This window comes from Phoca vitulina, unplaced genomic scaffold (genome assembly GCF_004348235.1).
Source record: "Phoca vitulina isolate PV1807 unplaced genomic scaffold, GSC_HSeal_1.0 scaffold8, whole genome shotgun sequence".
Classification (NCBI taxonomy): Eukaryota; Metazoa; Chordata; class Mammalia; order Carnivora; family Phocidae; genus Phoca; species Phoca vitulina.
This window is the reverse complement of record NW_022589711.1, coordinates 31350607-31371233: the sequence shown is the minus strand read 5'-3', so window position 1 is coordinate 31371233 and position 20627 is coordinate 31350607. Positions and strand designations below refer to the sequence as shown.

Sequence of the window (20627 nt, the reverse complement as noted above, 5' to 3'; positions counted from 1 at the left end):
CATTTGGCCCACTGCACTAAAGGCGAGTGAAATCACCTAAACCACATCAGAACTGAAAATGACTTACAAAGGTGTAATCCTACCCAATATGCTTCCTGCTCTACTGCATATACAAAACCAAGACTAAAATAGCACATGGAAAGAAAATCAAAGAACACTGTGTCACTGTCAGTCACCAGGCAGCAACTCAGGTCTTCAAGCTGAATGATATCTAAATTACCAGAGATAAGAATCGCTCTCTTTGGAAGACCCAATCCAATGTTAATGATTCTCCTTGAGGGGCGCCTGGGTGGCTCAGTCGATTACGTGTCTGCCTTCAGCTCAAGTCATGATCCCAAGGTCCTGGGATCGAACCCCACATCGGGCTCTCTGCTCAGCGGGGAGCCGGCTTCTCCCTCTCCCTCTGCCTGCCACTCCCCTTGCTTGTGCTCTCTCTCACTGTCAAATAAATAAATAAAATCTTTAATAATAATAATAATAATAATAATAATAATAATAATAATAATTCTCCTTGAAATTCTAGGGTATGTTCTCCATAACATCACCTATAACACCATCTATGGAGTGTTTATTTTTATTTTTTGCCACAATGAAAAGCAAGTGAAGGAATTCCACTTCCAGATGGTACATACATACTTGTCCCTAATGCTCTCACTAAGAACAACTAAAAGCACAGGACACTATATATAAAACAATTGTAAAACTCTGAAAAATAGAAAAAAGGCAAACCAGGTAGGGACTTACAACCCAAGGAACAATGCTCTGGTGAACTCCCTGGATTTTCTTTTTGCCCCACATATCCTAGACTTGGAACTAAAGAAGCCAGCAACCTAGAAATGCCAATAGGACACAGACAAAAGTCCCAACAAAAGTCAGCTCTCTCTAGCCAAAGCATCAGGAAACGGGCAGCCTGGGAAGACATAAAATTTTTAGACAATAGCTGCCCTCCACCTGCCAAAAAATGACCCAAGAAACTGGCCTCACACACCAGCAATGCCAGCTAAGGCTGAGTGAAAAACCTGAACTTCCACCCTCACCAGGCTGTAAAGATGAACCACACCCCCCACAATAAAGTGGGATCAGAGGAGGACAAGTAAGGACAGTTAGTAGACACTATGTGCAGACATAGAACTTCCATCCCCCACCTAGCAGTGAAAATGTTTCCCTTCCTCCCCCCACGTGGGTGGTATCAGAGAAGAGCTAGTGGAATTTCAGGATTTGACCACTGTAACAACTCCAGCTCTTGGTTATTGGTGGAGGCCACATGTAAAGCAGTAATCAGACACTCCTGTCCCTTCAAGCTAGGGTGGTACCGGCACGGGCCTCCGGTGGGGGAGAGACATGACACAACTCCCATCTCTGCCTGAAATACCAAGGAGCCCCTTCCTCCCTCGGGTGTCAGTGGAGGCCAAGTGGGCAACAACCTAGACTTCTGTTTCCATCTGCCAGCAATAAAATGGTCCCATCCCTTCCCCTGCTACAGCACTGTCAGAGGAAGTCGGCTAAAACAGGTTAATAAGATCCATAGTTTCACAACACAATGCCAAAAATATCCAGGTTTCAATCAAAAGTCACTTGTCATATCAAAACCAGGAATATCTCAACTTGAATGAAAAAAGACAATAGATGGTAAATAAAAGATGAGAGGTTAGAATTATCTGACAAAGATTTTAAAGCACCCTTATACAAACGCTTCAATGAACAGCTGCAAACATGCCTGAAACAAATGAAAACAAAATATCTCAGCAAAGAAACAGAAGCTATAAAAGAAAACCAAATGGAAATTTTGGCACTGAAAATCCAAATAACCAAAATTAAAAACTTAATGAACGAGCTCAACAGCAGACAGAGGGGGAAAAGGAAGGAATAAATGAACTAGGAGAGAAAACTGAACAGAAATCATCCAGTCTGAACAAAAGAAAGAAATTTTCTGAAAAAATTAAACAGAGCTCAGGGATCTACAGAATAATAACCAAAGATCTAAATATGTCATTGCAATTCAACAAAAAAGGGTAGGGCTGAAAAAGTACTCAAATAATGGCTAAAAACTTTCCAAATTTGGCAAAAGATATGTACCAAGCAAGACAGGTCATGGTCAAACTTCTGAAAAGCAATAATCTCCTCACCTCCATCCCAAATCCTGAACACAGCAAGAGAGAAAAGAGACCTTACCTACATGAGGAAAAGCAATTCAAATCGCAGCAGATTTCTCATCAGAAACCATGAGAGCAGAAGACAGTGGCACATTTCTCAAGTGCTGAAAGGAAAGAACCATCAATCCAGAATCCTATACCCAGTGAAAATCTTTCAGGAAGGAAATGGAAACAGAATACATTATCACATGAAGAAAAACTCGAATTTTCAACAGCTATCTAAAAAAATTAGTAGCTAAGGAAGCTCAATAAACAAAAAGGAAAAAAACAAGAACCTTGGAAAATCAGAAGAAAAAACATGATAAAGATACGGTGAATACAAAACGCTCTCCTTCATCTCAAGTTTTCTATATTATGTTTGATGGTTGAAACAAATATAACAGTGTCTGATGTTTTTAAATGTATGTAAAGTATTTAAGACAATTGTATTGTAGATGGAGGAAGTAAAGGGACATAAAAGGGAGGTAAATGCACTAAATAAAAGGACAAATTGGCAGTGGATTAAAAAACATGACCTAACTATATGCTGTCAATAAGAAACCCACTTCAAAAATAAGGTAGGTTGAAAGTAAAAAAAAAAAAAAGAAAATGGGGGGCGCCTGGGTGGTTTAGTTGGTTGAGGGTCAGACCCTTGATTTCAGCTCAAGTCATGATCTCAGGATCGTTGAGATCGAGTCCAGAGTCAGGCTCTGCACTCAGTGTGGAGTCTGCTTGTCTCTCTCCCTCTGCTCCGACCCCTGCTCACACACACTCTCTCTCTCAAATAAATAAATAAGTAAAATCTTTTAAAAAATGAAAATGGTATGTCATATAAACAGTAATCAAAATAAAGCAAGAGTGCTGTATTAATCAGAAAAAGTAGACTTCAGAGCAAAGAAAATTACCAGACACAGAGAGAGACATTACATCATGATAAAGGGGCCATACCACCAAGAAGATACAGAAATCCAAATGTGTATTTACTAATAACATCTGTAAAATATGTAAAGTAAAAACTTATAGATGAAATGAGACATAGATAAACCCACAATGAGAGTGAAAGACATTAACAATCCTCTCAGCAACTGATGGAATGATTAGAGAAAAAAATCAGAAAGGATATACAAGAACTCAACAACATCACCAACAGGATCTAACCAACATTTACAGAACATGTGATCCAACAACAGAAGAATACATATTCTTTTACAAGAGTCCATGGAATACATCCCAAGAAAGCCTATATGCTAGGCTATAAAACAAGTTCATCAACAAATTTTTAAAAATTGAAATCTTAAAGAATGTGTTCTCTGATCACAGTGGAGTCAAATTTAAAATCATTAACAGAAAGATAACAGGAAATATCCCTAACACTTAGAAACTAAACAATATATTTATAAATAATCCATGGATCAAAAGTCTCAAGGGAATTTATTTTTTTACATTGAACTGAGTAAAAATGAAAATACAGCCTATCAGAATTTTTGGGACACAGCAGAAGTAGTACTTAGAGGGGAATCTGTAGCACTAAATCCTTTCTTTTTGAAAAAGGAAATCTCACAAATCAATAATTTAAACTCTCAGCTTGTGAACAGAAAAAAAAGGTCACAATAAACCTATATAAGCAGAAATTAAAGAAATCAATGAAATTGAAAACCGAAAAATGATTTTGGTATTACTCTGACACCAAAACCAGACAAAGATAGTACCAAAATAGAAAGCTACACACCAGTATCTCTCACTAGTACAGGTGCAAGAATTTCTAATAAAATTGGTGAAAGGATTCAGCAATGTAAAGAATTTTACAACATAACCAGGGATTTATTTCAGGAATGCAAGGATGGTTTAATATTCAAAAATCAATGAATGCAATCCACCATATTAACAGGTAACAGAAGAAAAATTATATGATCATATCCACTGATTCAGAAAAAGTAACAAAATTCAACATCTATTCATGATAAAAAGTTTCAGTAAGAGGAAATGAGGGAATTTCTTCACCTTGATAAAGAGCATCTAAAAATAACTTACAGCTTAAATAGTACCAGTAAAGTATTGAATGCCTTTTTCCTAACATCAAGAACAAGGCAGGATGTCCACTCTCATTTACTGTTATTAGTACTGCAATAGTTCTGGACAGGAACTGAACATCCTAGTTCTGGAAGTTTTATCAACGGCAGTAAGTCAAGAAAGAAAAATAAAAGGCAAATAGATCTGAAAAGAAGAAATAAAACTATTCCTATTTGCAGATGCCATGACTGTCTATGTAGAAAATCCAAAGGAATCCACAAAACAACTTCTAAAATGACTAAGTTTATTAGGTCAAAAGATACAAGTTAAACATGCAAAAACCAATTATATCTTTATATATAAATAACGAACATGTGTACATCAAAATTTGTATACACTAAAAATAAATGTGTAGACACCAAAATTAAGAATACAGTACCACGGGCATGCCTGGGTGGCTCAATCAGTAAGTGTCCGACTTTTGATTTCAGCTTAGGTCATGGTCTCAGGGTTGTGAGATCGAGCCCTACGTCGGTCTCCATGCTGGGTGTGGAGCCTGCTTAAGTTTCTCTCTTTCCCTCTCCCTCTGCCCTTCCCCCCCAAAAGAATACAGTATCACTTACAATGTTTTTTGAATGAAATAATTTGTAAAACTAATAAAACATGTCCAACACATGTATGCTGACTAAATGTAGATGAAAAAATTCAAAGATGTAAATAAATAAGGAAACTTACTGTGTTCAAGAACTGGAACACTAAACATAATAAAGATGTCAATTCTCCTCAAACTGATGCATAGATATCACATAATTTCTAAAAATGCCCAGCAAAATTTTTGTAGGTATAAGAGATATATAAGTTTATTCTCAATTTTATATAAAAAGGCAAAGGAACTAAAATAGCTAAAATAATTTTGAAAAAGAATGAAGTGTAAGGAATCAATCTACCTGATTTCAAGATTTAATACAGCTACAGCAGTTAATCAAGAATGTAGGATATTGGTGGAGATCAATGAAAGAGAAAGCAAATCCAGAAATAAATCCATATATACAGGCCATCTTATTTTGACCAAGACACAAAATCAACTCACTGAGGGATGGACATCCACAGACAAAGAAAAAGGACTTCAACATAAGACACATCTTAAAAAATTAACTCACAACAAATGATGGACTTAAACGTAAAACACAAAACTATAAAACTTTTAGAAAAAAGATACGAGAAGTTAGAAAAAAGATAAGAGAAAATCTTTAGAATCTAGGGCCAGAAAAGAGTTCATGGCTTGGAGCTGATACCAAAAACACAATCCATAAAAGACAAAATTGATAAAATGAACTCTACCAAAATTCAAAACTTTTGCTCTGCCAAAGACCCTATGAAGATAAAAAAATAAGCTACAGATTGAGAGAAAATACATGCCAACCATGTAACTGACAAAGAACTAGCATCTAGAATATATAAAGAACTCTCAAAACACAACCCTAAAAAAAAAAAAAAAATCCAATTAGAAAATGGGAAAATACATGAAAAGTCATTTTACCAAAGAATATATACATAAATAGCAAGTAAATGCACAAAAAGGTATTCAATATTATTAGTCATCAAAGAAATGCAAATTCAAAGCATGTGAGATTATCACTATACATCTATTGAAACAGCTTTAAAAAAAGTGACACCACCAAATGCTGGTGAAGTTACAGAGAAACTAGATCATTCATATGTTGCTGATAGGGATGAAAATAATGACACCCTGGGAAAACATTTGGCTGTTTCTTTTAAAAACTAAACACACAATGCATCATATAGCCTGGCAATTGCATTCTTGGGCATTTATCCAAGAGAAACAAAAACTTATTCATACAAAAACATATACATGAATGTTCACAGCAGCTTTATTCATAATACCCCCAAACTGGAAACAACCCAGATACCTTTCAACAGGTGAGTGGTCAAATAAACTGTAATAATCTCCACACCACAGAGTATTATTTGGTGATAAAAAAAGAAGTAATGATACAACTTGCATGAATCTCTGGAGAATTTTGTTGAGTGTAAAAAAAAAGAATCTCAAAAGACTACATACTAGATGACTTTATTTCTGTCACATTCTTAAAACGACAAAATTAGAGACATGGAAAACAGATTTGTGATTGCAAGGAGTTATAAAGGGGGTAGGACTATAAAAACAGCAACATGAGGGATCCTTGAGGTGAAGAAAATGTTCTGCGTATGGCTGTACCTGTCAATACTCTGTGACATTTACCATAGTTTTCAAGATCACTGCGGGAACACAGAGAAGGGGTATTATTTCTGATAACTGTATATAAATTCACAATTATCTCAAAATAAAAAGTCTGGCTAACAAATTAAGCAATGCTGATAAAATGGTAACAACAATAACAGCAACAACCAAAAAGCAGGTGCGTAATATGTGCTTCCCCTGCCTGTTCTCACTCCTTGGGTAGACTGTCGCCTCTGCAGGGCCTTGGGTTAGGGTTACCAAGTCAGGTTATATTCTCACTCCGTACACTGACCTCATTCATTCTGGAGGCTTCAATTACCATATGCCAATGATTGCCAAATTTGTATCTCAAGCCAATTCCTCTCTTCTGAAGTCCAGACACATTTTACAGATAAATGAATATCTCATCTAGGTATTTTACAGGCACTTCAAATTCAACATGTGTACATTTAAACACATCATCTTTTCCCTACACCACCAAATCTGCTTCTCTCAGGGCCTTCCCTGTTTTGGGAGTTGTCATTGTATTATCCAAGGCACCCAGATGCTAACACTGAGTGGTTTCCTCTGTCTCAAGTACACAACCAGCCAATCAAACACACCATTGATTCAGGTTTCTAAATACATGGTCAATCGGTCCAGTTCTTCCCCATCCCACTACCACCACCTGGCTTAAGCTACCACTGTAATAATCTCTTGAATGATTTCTACATCCCCATTTGTGCGTTCCTTAAAAGCGTCCCTCCTGAAGCAACCAGACCGATCTTTACAAAATGCAAACACCTTACTCCCTAGCTGAAAATTTTCCAATGTTACCCACTGTGCTTGCCATAATTTCATCAAAGTACACAAAATTCCACATATTCTGGTTTCCACCTGCGTAATACCACCCTTTCGCCTCTTTACGAAACTCTAGCCATATTAGATTCTTCTAATTTCTCCTAGGCATCCTGCTCGTCCTCACTTCAGAGCCTCTTCATTTCCTCCTACCACTAGCCCAATCCACCTAATATCTGCTCATCAGCTCTTATATCACTTTCTCCAAGATGAGTTCTGCTGAGCTCTCAGATGAGGGAAAGTCCTTGTTAAACAATGAAAGGGACACCTACACAACTTCAAATAAATCTCACTGAGTGTCTTAATAAAAATAGTCAAATAATTCTAAGATTCATATGAAGATAATACCTAAAAGTATAAATCAATATATTTCAATACAGAAGTCCTACATATTTGGTTTGGTGATTTAGGTTAATTTGGGCCTACTCGATAAGACACTTGACACTCATTTTCTTTGGAATTTTTTTTTTTTCCTTTACAGCTTTTTAAATATGAAGTACAATGATAATTCTCCTAGTAAGAGGCTTTGTCATTCACAAACTAGGACTGTGACCTTGAATTTGCAGCCTCTAGAACTGTGAGAAAAGAATGTTTGCGGCTTATAAGCCATGCAGTCTGTGATTTTTGTCATAGCAGCCTTAACTGACTAAGACAGAAAACTGCTACCAAAAGTGTGGTTCTGCCACAACAAATACCTACAAATGCGAAGGAGCTCTGGAACTGGGTAACGGGCAGAGGCTGGAAGAGTTCTTAAGTGCATGCTAGAGAAAGCCTACCTTACCGGGAACAGACCATTAAAAGCAACTCTGGTGAGGGCTCAGAAGACCAGAAGAGACAGAGAGCGAGCTTCAGATGTCCTAGAGAATACCTAAGTGGTCTTGAACAGAATGTTTGTGGAAATCGGGACAGTCAAGGCCATTCTGATGAGGTCTTAGATGGAAATCGGGTACATGTTATCGGAAACTGGAGGAAAGGCCATCCTTGCTATAAATCAGTAAAGGATGCAGCTGAATTATGCTCATGTCCCAGTATTTTATGGAAGACAGAACTGTGAGCAATGAAATTGGACATTTGGCTAAACATTTTCTAAGCAAAGTGTTGAAGGTGCAGCTTGGATTCTCTTGAATGCTTATAGTAAAGTGCAAGTAGAAAGAAATGACTTGACAGAATTTGTAATCAAAAGGGAAGCATAAGTTTAAAATTTGGAAAAGTCTCAGTTTAACCGTATTACAAAAAAATGAACAAGCATATTTTGAAGAGACCATGAAGGCTGTGGCCAAGAGGCCTTCTGATAAGGAGATCAAGATGGGTGTGAACCAAGGATTTTATCAGCCATCCCGGAGAGGGAAAATAGCAATTTGAACTAAAGGAGAAGACAGGAATGAATGAAGATTGGTTGTCAGACTTCTTAGAATTTATAGGAGGGGACCTTAGAGCTATACTGCTTCAAATGTGCAACATTTTTCAAGACAAGGAAAGAACTCTAAAGGCAATTCAGAGATTATCAGGGCTTCTTCCTTGGTTTCAAAAGGGGGAGTATATCACCTGGGTTTCAACAAGCCAGAAGACCCCCACCCAAAGCAGGGTAGCTGGACTCACCCCTCACAGAGCCCTGGGGAAGTAGCTAACTCCATTTAGATTTCAAAGGTAGAGCCACCTGGAGCAAGGATGGAAGCAGAGGACATAGTGAGGACAAGTCTTCCACAGAGACCCCTACCAGGGCAAAGCTCAGCAGAGATGTGGGGCGTGGGGCTGCAGGCACCCCACAACCGCACACCAGCAGAGCCCCAGGCATACCACTCCAGCCTGGGAGAGATGCTGTGTAGGCTGTGCCCAGCAAAGTCTCGGGGGCAGGGATACTCTAGTGTGTCTGGAAGGTGGGACCCCTGCCCCAGTGGGCCTGGCGGGCAGAGCATCAAATTAAAGATTATTCTCGAGGCTTGATTTGATGTTGTTTGTCCTGTTGGGTTTTGACTTGCCTGGGACCTATCACTCCTTTCTTTCCTGTTTCTCTGTGTTGGAATGGGAGTGTTTAACTCTTTGCCTGTACGACCATTACATTCTGGAAGCACATAACCTGTTTGAATTCACATGTTCACAGCTGGAGAGGAATTTGTCTCAGGATGAATCTTTGCTTGAATCTCACCGATATCTGACATAGATGATATTTAGATGAGACTTTGGGAATTGATGCTAGAACTAATAAGACTTTGGAGGCTAGTGGAATGGTGTGAGTACATTTTGCATTTGAGGACATGAATTTTAAGGGGGCCAGGAGCAGAATGCTAAGGTCTGAATGTGTGTGTCCCCTCAAAATTCATGCTGAAATCCTAATGTCCCATGTGATGATATCAGAAGGTGGGACCTTTGGGGGATTGCTTAGGCCATGAAGGTGGAGCCCTCATGATTGTGATTAGTGTTCTTTAGAAGACAGTTCCCCTGGCCCTGGTCCTGTGAAGAACGCAATAAGCCTGCAGAGGGCCCTCACCTAGGCATGCTAGCACCCTGATCTGACACCTCCAGCCTCCAGAGCTAAGACAAATACACTGTTATTTATAAGCAAAATCTGATGAGTGCACCCAGTCTTAGTAGTTATAAAAATAATAACAAAGAAAAAAAACACATAGGAAAATGACTGTTGGGATATGTTGCACAAAAAGTAATTTCAGGGGCACCTGGGTGGCTCAGTCAGTTGAGCATCCAACTCTTGGTTTTGGCTCAGGTAAGAGTCTCCATTTCTGTGCTCAGTGTCGTCTGCTTGAGATTCTCTCTCTCCCTCTCCCCGCTCTCTAAAATAAATGAATAAATAAATAAAATCTTTTTTTAATAAAAAGGTAATTTTTTTGAGGCGAGGTGCCTGGCTGGCTCAGTCCGTAGATCATGCAACTCTTGATCCCAGGGTCATGAGTTCAAATCCCACAGCGGGTGTAGAGATTACTTAAAGAAAAAAAAAAAAGCTTTTTTTTTTTAAGTAATTTGAAGCTTTGGAAGACATGTCTATAAGTACTCTGTGAATAGTAATTTAGAGAGGTTAGGGTTTTACATCTTTACCTTTTAAAATTCTATAATAAAAAGTAATTGTAGGGGCACCTGCATGGATCAGTCGGTTAAGCATCTGACTTCAGCTCAGGTCATGATCCCAGGGTCCTGGGACACAGCCATGCGTGGGGCTCCCCACTCAGCAGGGAGTCTGCTTGTCCCTCTGCCTCCTCCTCCCCCTGTCCCCGCTCCTGCTATTTTTCTCTCTCAAATAAATAAATAAATCTTTAAAAAAGAAGTAATTGTAATGAATCTGTATTTCCCAATCTCATTTTTTCCTGATATCCCATCTTTGATTTCAAATTAAATATGGATACTTTGTACTGAGTACTACTCAAGAATTAACTGATTACACTAGTAATCATACCTTCATCTATTTGTCATACTAGTTTTCAGCTGTATGCTTCTGTATGGCCCATATGTGCGTGGTTCATCTTTCTGTGTACATTTAATCTTCATTTCCTGTTAAAACCATCTGGTTAAAAGCATCATTATGAAGCATAAAAATATTGAAGGTTCCCTAAGAACGGATTGCAGGATATGAGATAAGAAGAACAGCCAAGCAAAAGACACAACCACTATTAACTGAAGTAATGTAAAATATGCTTGCAGAACAGAAAACAGACACTTGGGACTGCTGTGGAAAAGAAGCAAGGATGCTCTAAAAGTGCAGCTTCACAGAGTATTAACTGTTCTTATTTTGTTGGCCTCAAGTTATTAATAAAACCACGGGTTTCTAAACTGTGAAGGAGGACATACAATCAAACCTATATTAACCAAAGGGCTGAAGGAGTAGCCTAGTCTGACTGACTAAATTTACTTATAAAGCCTTTTTTTGACTACTGCTATTGAAACCCTTTCTAAAATGTATTAAAGTATACTTTCTTGCTTTAGTAAGTACAGTATAGCAAACGTAATTAAATCACTGGTGACTGCAGGTCTTACCATACACTAGGGTCAGCCTTGTTGTAAGCATCAGTTTTCACTGGACCCTAATGACCATGTGGACATTAGGGCTAAATGTATACAGACTGACCCTAGGCTATTCATTCTTTGGAAATCCCTCTTTTTTTTTTTTTTTTTTAACTAAATTGTTTAGAATCAATTTTTTAAAGGGGAGGAAAGGAGCTCATTTTCCTGTAAGTCAAAGCAGGAAAAATAAACCTGGTTATCTGAGCTATTACTATATCACTAGAGCTTTTCTAAAGTAATAGATATTCTTGAAAAATCTGTTCCATTTCAACACTTTTAAGGAAATGAATGCCTACGGGCAAAGCTGGGGAAAAAGAAAGGTAAATCCAATTCCTATGTGGAGAAGAAAACAACCCTGAAGAAAGCCGTGCAGTACCCCGATATTTACTAAGTGTGTCTTATGTACTAGGTATGCCTGTGTATCACATACACTGCCAAGCACCACGGCTACAGAAGCCTTTTCGGCCTGTGCCTCAGTTTCCTTATCTGCAAAATTCAAAGACTAGCCATATATATCTCTCCGTTAATATACAAAAGCTTCCCATGCTGTGATTCATCATGAGCAAAGGGATATTACTCTAGCATCAACTGTGTGTGTGTGTGTGTGTGTTGGGGGGAGAGGAGGTTAGGAGGAGTAACTTTCCAAGAGGAGGTAGAATGCACAAACTCCTAGGAATACTATTCTCTGCAGTTAATTTAGGAATGCCAGCTAGTCATTTTACTTCTCTTTTTATTGCTTTTGGGCAGAATACTAAATGAATAACAAATTAGGAGTTGATTGAGTTATATGTTAAGGGATTAAATATTAAATACCCCAAAAGAGACAGTGAAGCACCCATAGAGGCTTGAATTCCTTTCGGTTTCCTTTCAAGTCTTATCCTAAAGGACAAATGGCATCAGCATTTGTGGTCTGATCCACAGACACTGGATTCGGCACCAGCAGAGCAGAGTTGGATTTGAGTTCTAAAGTCTTAACAGTAGCAAACTGTATGATCTTAGACAAGTCACCTACTCATCTGCAAAATATTTTCTTCTAGTTCTAGTTCTCACTAAACAAGAATGCCATGACAGATTCAACACATTTCCTCTGAAAATAAAGACATCACACAAATAGTTCAGAAGAGTGCCATGCATATAATATATTTTGATTTTGGAAAGGCATTTGACCAAGTACTGAATGCAAACATTAAAACAGACTGCATATTCAAATGGGTTCTTAACTTTGAACAGCAAGCACTGAGTAATGAATCAGAAGGAATGCTAGAAAGACGGATTGAATTAACAAGATTAAATTTAACTGTGGATCCAAATGAATGGTCTAGATCACTCCTGAAAATTGCTGCTATACGCACAGAATAAACTTCTGGCATTCAGTTTGAATACATCACTCTCCGTGTGGGGAACAACTGATTCAGTGGGTTTTCCTCTTATGGTTCACAAGTATAAATGCAAACCCTGGCAATACAGTGAAGAAAAAAAAAAAATACCACCCGACAAGGATGGAGCAGGAGAGGCCTGACTTAAGTTCATGCGAAAAAGAACCGAGAGCTCGAGCTGACTTCGAGCTCAAAAGCTAACGTAACGTTCGCCCACCGATGGCAGAAGGGCAGTGTCCAGCACAAAGGAGTCACAGCCTAGCTTCCCTGCCTTCTCTGCATCCTGTGCTGGGCACCACACGTCCAGAGCAAAGGACTCGGGCCCGAGGGCACCCTACTGAAGGGTGAACCTGACAAACGAGAGCAATTCCATGACAGAAAGTGACCAGAAAGGGAAAGGATGGGGAAAACAAGTCCTGAAGGCTGGCGGAATGAGGACTAGATAGTCTGGAAAAGAGAAGTCTTGGGGTAGAGATGATAGTATCTGATGAGCTGCTAGTGACAAAGTGCAGACCTAAGAGGACACATACCAAAGTAGATCTGGGGTTGATATGAACGGAACCCAAAACAGATCGGGCTGCTTCAGCACAGGGGACCTTCAGGTAGTGCAACTGTTGTCACCTCTGGCTGCACCTCAGAAACACCTGGGAATGGTTTTAAATCTATCAAAGCCCAGGCCACACCCACAACCAATTAAATTAGCATCTCTGGGGGGAGGGCGGGCAATGGTAGGTATTAAAAGCTCTCCAGGGGTTTCTAATGTGCAGCTACACTTGACAATGACCAAGGTAAATACAATCAGGGTGGCCACGTGTGTGGGGGGGGCGGGCAGGGGGAATTCCTTCTCAGAAGGCTTTTATTTCCCAGATCTTTTCTGTTCTAGAACCTTTTATACTTTTAACTTGTTAACAATATCCTCTATGATCATGAAGATTAGCGCTCTTGGCAAATATCTGAGAAGAAATCAAGTTTAAATGGCACAGTCTCTTAAAGGGAAGAATTCAGGCTGAGTTATAATAGCTAGCCTATTCTATTCACGAGTGTGAGCTTCAACAACTGAAGCACTACTATCTTTGTAGAAAAGGACAACAGTACTGGCACCTTCATATAAAAATTTAACTCCAAAGTTTTGTAAAATAAATTTAAAGCATGGTAACATTCAAGACTTCTCAAGTTTTTTCCATGATGAAATAATTCTTAAAATCAAGCAGAAACTCCTCTGTAGTTTGAATGGTCTCGGCCACTAGTAGCTTAGCCAATGTATGCGATAAAATGTTTTATTTTCCTACTTTAAATATTTTCCAAAACTTTTTAATAACAGAATAGCCTGGATTTTTCGTAACAAATACATAGTTCTCCACATTTCCTTCAGTGTTGGTTATATTCTTAATCCTATTCTTCTGACCACTGAATAGAAATGTTCATACATACTTTACTAATCTCCTTTGAAAAGATACATCCGTATGTGTTCCAAAACCTTCTGGCCACAATATAGGTCAGACATCCACTGTAGTGGGTGGGGTTATGCTTCTAAATTTTAGTGACCCCTCCACATTTCTCCACTTAAACATAACACACCCTCTAAACTTTAAAACTTTCACTTTAGGTTACGGTGAATCATCAGCCATTTCCTTTTACTTTTGTTATCTGCCAATGCAAACAGCTCCTAATGAATCTGAAGCTTCTTCAAGGCTACTGGAAGTCTCTCTCGTTAATCTTTGTCATGTGGTTCATAAATAATGAGAGCGGTATTAAAGATCATCATCTTGTTTACAGACAATCACCACCAAAAGAGCCTGGAAGAACGCTGTGGGTTTGACTGGACGTATGCAGCCTGAACGAGCATTTCAGGAGTCCTGATGTGGGGACGGACGAAGCAAATTATTTAACATTTTACCAAAAGCTGCTAACTGTACCGCGTCTCAAGGAACGACTGCCCTTTCCGTATCAAAACGCTAGCAAATAACGGCCTTACAGACATCTGAGCAGCTGCTGGGTGGACAGTTTGCACCACGGCCAACAGTCACCTTTCCGTTTTTCAAGCACATACCTCTCACAGAAATGTTTTCAGTGCGGCAGTCTACAGAGCTGGTTCTAACACCGGCACGATGTAACAACAAAATTCATGATGATTTTGCTTTTTCAGTCTGCCCCTTTCTTTTTTATATATAAATATATATTCTTCCCTCCCTCTCCGTCCCCCAAAGAAAACCAAACCAACAACACTTCCACAAAACCTGACTCAGAGTTATGAATATAATGCTTTCCGTGAAAGCAGACCAGCTTTATAGGAGAACAGCTTTCATGAGAAGCAGGAAGCTGATCTGAGCAGCAGAGAGAGAGCAGGGATGGGGCGGAGCAGAAAGGAACTGAGCTGGGGGAGAGCGAAGCACAGACAGTCGGGCTGCTTCCAGTTACTTATTGACAGTTTCATCTGAGAGCACAGATTTATGAACAGGGTGAGCATCCGTCCCGCCGTACCTTTTCTTTCTTTTACGAATCTCTGTCAAGCTGGCAAACTATTACACAGGGGAAAGTGAGGCCTTACAGCCTCGCCAGAGCCCAGTTGCAGGGAAATGATGTAAGCTTCCCACCTCCCACCAGCCCCCGCTCTGCCAATCCACCTCTACTCTGACCTGTTAACATCCCCCTCCCTCCCCCAGTGCCATTGCCAGGGGGCCGCTGGGCCCCAGGCTCGCCTTGCCGTGTCCTACTGTGCAGCGGAAAGTATTTGCCAGAGGATAAGGAGTATTTTTGTTTTCAGAAAAGTCTTCAATGAAAAAGCAAATGCCTCCCTATTTAAAAAATAATGCTGAGTTGACAAAAAGCTAGTCAGTCCCCAGGAGAAATAATATTAAATAGGACTGAGGTGAGAAATGCAATTTAGCAAAAGGCACAGAAGGTGTGATGTAGCAAAGGGTGTAATAATGGGAGTTAGGAGACAGGTTTCGCTATGCTAATACCACCTCTGTGACCTTGGACAATTGGCTTCATCGCTCTGGTTTCATTTTCTGAAAAAGGAAAGAGTTAATATAAATTATATCTGAGGTCTCTTGTACTGTTGTAATTTTATGAACTGACACCCAAAAGAAATAAGCCAGGAGCAAAAAAGCAATCTAATGTGGACAATTCTTTGTTGTTTACTCAGAATTGCAAGTAATTCCTTCTATGGAGCTATTTAAGATAATGCTTTGCCAAAGTACTAGTAAATGTGAACAGGACCGGCAAAAGATTTGTAGGGAAAAAAGTGACAGGCACTTCAAATGTTAATCTTGATCTAGAGAATTTATAGAGAATTAGGATTATGTAGATTCATGCTCAGGACAGGACAATTTATAATCCCATGCATGGAAGCAATTAATACCTATGATATGACCCTAAACAGTATAAATGATTTACCTTGATCAGCAGTGTTCTAAGTTTAAAGGAGACGCGCGTGCGCACACACGGGAGAAAAAAATTTGTTTTAATTATGAACCCACAATATACTGGTTACTAACGCAACAGTCTTCAAATTCGGGTGGGCAAACTCCCGGAAGTACGTGAAAGTTGCCAAAGGGTACGAAGAGTATGCAGGCACAAAGATGGTAAATCAATTTCCAGATCAACGTTTCTGAGCACGTTTTCCTAGAACTGATGTGCTAAGAATGTCCTAGAGAGTAAGTTCCCCTTTCCCACCTTCCCTTTCTCAATCCCCCTACTCCGGCTCTACAAAATCAAGGCACATAGCTCAACCATCACAAATCTCATGCTGAGGCAGGAAAAACCTCTGGGCAGGACACAAGGGGACAATGAAAAATACTGGTGGTGAAAAAGTATATGGCCCTAGTCACTCCTTTGACAACTCAGGTGGCTTTGCCAATTCTTTGCTTGGAATAAACTTGGAGCAGGACCTAATTTGGTTGTCAGCTGAGAAATCATTAAACATAATTTTAGGGAGCCCGGTGGCTCAGTCGTTAAGCGTCTGCCTTTGGCTCAGGTCAGGATCCCAGGGTCCTGGGATCGAGCCCCGCATCGGGCTCCCTGCTACACGGGAAGCCTGCTTCTCCCTCTCCCACTCCCCCTGCTTGTGTTCCCTCTCTCGCTGTGTCTCTCTCTGTCAAATAAATAAAGAAATAAAATATTTTAAAAAAAAACATAATTTTAAATGACAGGTCTGAGATTTTTTAATAAGAACCCGTAAGTTCAAAGAATTAAGTGACATGCTACATTCATGCTCTCATCTTCTTCAACTTATTTATGTAAACAAAATTTCACAGTATATACATTTAAAAAGGAATGAAAAACATACTAAACTCTCTTTGCAATGAATAATCTCACCCACTGATACATGAATAGAAAGAAAAGCACCAATAACGCATTTAGAGAGAAATTTCCGATAAGACCGTATTTTTCTATTATTATTTATCAAAATTTGTAATTCACACATGTTATTTTGATCAACTGTGTACTAGAAACCACCATAATGATAACTTTAAAAAAAAAAATCACTTAGAGGCTTATCATAACAGTAAATTCTGTTACCAGAAGTATGATAAGGTGGTCAAAAATAGATTTTTAAACATAATACAACATAAGGATAAAAATTTAGTGAGGAAAAAAGAATTTAGTGAGGAAAGTGTAGTAACAAAGACCTCAAGGAGAAAAATTAACACTAAAATTTCAGACTGTTAAAGAGTAGTTTGTAAATAGATAGTGGTAGTTTTATATAGCTATGGAGTTTGATACAAAGAAACATGTTTAAGAAGGATAGAACAATTTTATTAAGAAATTTCAATATTGGGATGCCTGGGTGGCATAACTGGTTAAGTGTCCCACTCTTGGTTTCGGCTCAGGTCCTGATCTCAGGGTCATAAGATCCAGGCCCACATTGGGCTCGTGCTCAGTGGGGAGTCTACTTAAGACTCTCTCTCCCTCTCCCACTCCACCCTACCCCCCTCGCTCTCTCACTCTCTCTCAAAATAAATCTTTTTTTTTTTTTTAAGATTTTATTTATTTATTAGACAGAGAGAGACACAGCGAGAGAGGGAACACAAGCAGGGGGAGTGGGAGAGGGAGAAGCAGGCTTCCCGCATAGCAGGGAGCCCGATGCGGGGCTCAATCCCAGGACCCTGGGATCTTGACCTGAGCCAAAGGCAGACGCTTAACGACTGAGCCACCCAGGCGCCCCTAAATAAATAAATCTTAAAAAAAATTTCAATACTTACAATCAACAACTATTTTAGCATTAGCAAATGATTTAAACTTATGACAAAAAATTTAAATGTCAATGAAGAAATACATGAAGAAATCCAGTTTTCAAAATTCTTACTGGAGCAAAAATGTTTAAAGACCATTACACTGGTCACCCTTCTTTCATTCCAAAGCACCTTTCAAGGGTCACTACAGAGTTAAAGAAGAAGAAGAGGAGGAGAAGGAGGAGGAGGAGGGGAAATCTAGAACCTCAGGAAATGAGGCACTTTGAGCAACTAGGCTTCCCAGTTACCCATGGTTCTTCTTTTAGTACCACAACAGTTTTGTCTCCTAATTTTCAACTACTATAAATGAAAATCTTCTCAAAATGGGGAACTCATTCTTATCTTCTTAGACCACACCAAACTTTCATCTTTTATTATGTTTCTCACACAATTTTCACTAACCCTGCTGAGTGTTCATACAATGCCCCGAGACCTATGCTGCTGCTCCCGTGTGGCTCCCTGGATTCCTGCCAGCAAACTGGGGGCTGTGGGTTCAATTCTTGACCCATGGATCACAAACCAGCAGCCTGTAAGCTGAGGTACTGAAACTCCCTGAGCTCCAACTTTCTTCCCTCTAAAAAGAGATTAATCTCATCTTCCTAAACTACCTCACAAAATTGAGACAAGTTCACAGACGTGAACATGCTTTACTTAAAGAAAAGGGATGTTTTTCCCTTTTGGTCAGGCTCCTCCTATCACTTCTCACCACTAAGTGTCTCCGTGAAGCTCCCCTTTCCATCCTAATTGCTAGGAGGTGTGGAAATCAGCAAAAAGCTAACTAGATCTGTTTAATTCTGATAAAAACTATTGAAGCCAAGAAGGTATGTCTTTTATAAAATACCTCAAGTTTGCGATTTTATTTTGAGAGGTCAGTTAGGTTCTGATCATTAACATGGCTGGATGTCTGAATAATGTACACAGAGATTTAACTCTGTATATGCTCCAAAACCTCAGTCTGCACTGGTATAATTTTGGTATCAAACCCATCCCACTCCCAATTACCAACACACAGGTGCGTGTTACTTTTACTAATTATCTACTCACTAAATGTTTTTGCTTGTTATGGTACTTGGTAGTCCAAAGCTTCAGTCTCTAAGGTACTACTCCATCTAGTGCCCTAGAACCTTAGGTTCATCTCCAGAAGCACAAAGTAAACTTCCCACTTTCAAAAGCAGCCAACAAAATTCAAATAACATCAAAGGGAAGATAAGGTTTCAAAAAGTTAACTGATACTACCTATTCTATTTAAAAGGTCCATATGGTAGGCTAGGCACCTTATTCCATGAATTATTATGTGCTTACTATTTTTTTTTTTTTTTAAGATTTTATTTATTTATTTGAGAGAGGATGAGAGGAGAGAGAGAGCACATGAGAGGGGGAAGGGTCAGAGGGAGAAGCAGACTCCCTGCTGAGCAGGGAGCCCGATGCGGGACTCGATCCCGGGACTCCAGGATCATGACCTGAGCCGAAGGCAGTCGCTTAACCAACTGAGCCACCCAGGCGCCCTGTGCTTACTATTATTATAGTCTCACTTGACCCTGAATCTGAGCCTCAAAATATTTAAGTGACTTGCTCAAGGTCACAAAAGCAGTCAAGAAAGCCAGAACTAGAACTCAATCCTGCAGATGGATGGTCCAGCAAAGTTCCCTCAGACATGTACATGCCCCACTGAAAGTGCTGGTATAATCAACAAAAGGTGTAGTGAGAAGCTGTGGCAGGATACCCACCCTATCCTGTGATTCCCACAGGGCATAAGGTTTTTTTGGGGGGGAGCGGGCTTTCTGGAATCATGCAGATCTGAGCTTGAATCCAGACCATGTTATTTAACTTTTCTAAGGCTCAATTTCCTCATCTGTAAAAGATAATAACATGACCTATAAGGTTGGTGTAGGCATTAAAACAGATAGTGTCCTGGGGTGCCTGGTGCACAGTTGGTTAAGCGGCCAAGAGACTCTTGATTTCAGTTTAGGTCATGATCGCAGGATCCTGGGATCAAGCCCCGTCTTGGGCTCCCCGCTTAGTGGGGAGTCTGCCTCAGGATTCTCTCTCTCCCTCTGCCCCTCCCCACCCCGTCTCTCTCTCTCTGAAATAAATCTTTAAAATAAATAAATAAGATAGTGTCCTTAGCACTGCACCAGTTATAACCTTGCATTTACTAAATAATTACTAACATTTTTGAGCTCCTATGGTATGACATGTCTTGATTCATCTAATTCTCTAATAATCTTATGGCATTATAGATACTATGTTTTATCGATGAGGAAAGACTGTCCAAGAGAGCCTAGGGTTCCAGAGCCAAGAAGTCAAAGCACTGGCACTGAGGCTAAGCAGCCTGACTCCAGAGCTCACACTCAGAACTACTGGGCCCAGCCTCTCAGAGAATGATTATAATGAGGGCATGACGCCTTCATTCTCACCATCACCATCACCATCTTCAACTCCATCATCAACCTTTTCTGTAGTTAGCCTGGAGGGCCACCCTGGCAAGGAGAGAATGAGCTGGGAATTTGACTAAGTGAGACTGATGGGAGTAAGGGCTGCAGTGAAGAAGCCAAAAAGGAAGACAGTCCTTGGAAGAGAATAATGTGCAGAATGGAGAAACTACATGGACGCCTGAAATTGGGAACATGAAAAACTATGGGCTACTAGACTGGGGCACTTAGCCTAAGAAAAACAAATTTATATTTATAAAATGTTATCAGGTGCCTAAAGGAACACTAAGAAGAAAAATGGCAAAAACGTGGCCTGTGATAGAATTTGGGGTCTACTCCCTATCTATTTA

The 20627-nt window shown here is 39.6% G+C and overlaps 1 protein-coding gene across 15 annotated transcripts in view; it reads right to left on the bottom strand.

Annotated features, from left to right (window-relative positions):
• Window positions 1-20627, bottom strand: part of BBX (BBX high mobility group box domain containing) — a 268690-nt gene that overhangs the window by 181690 nt on the left and 66373 nt on the right. The window contains exon 1 of one of the 15 annotated variants that reach the window (XM_032406475.1): window positions 15090-15203. The exons of the other annotated variants lie outside the window; for them this stretch is intronic. The gene's annotated coding sequence lies outside the window, so the exon portion shown is untranslated. Of the gene's footprint in view, window positions 1-15089; window positions 15204-20627 lie in introns of those variants that run through there. 15 annotated transcript variants of the gene reach the window in all.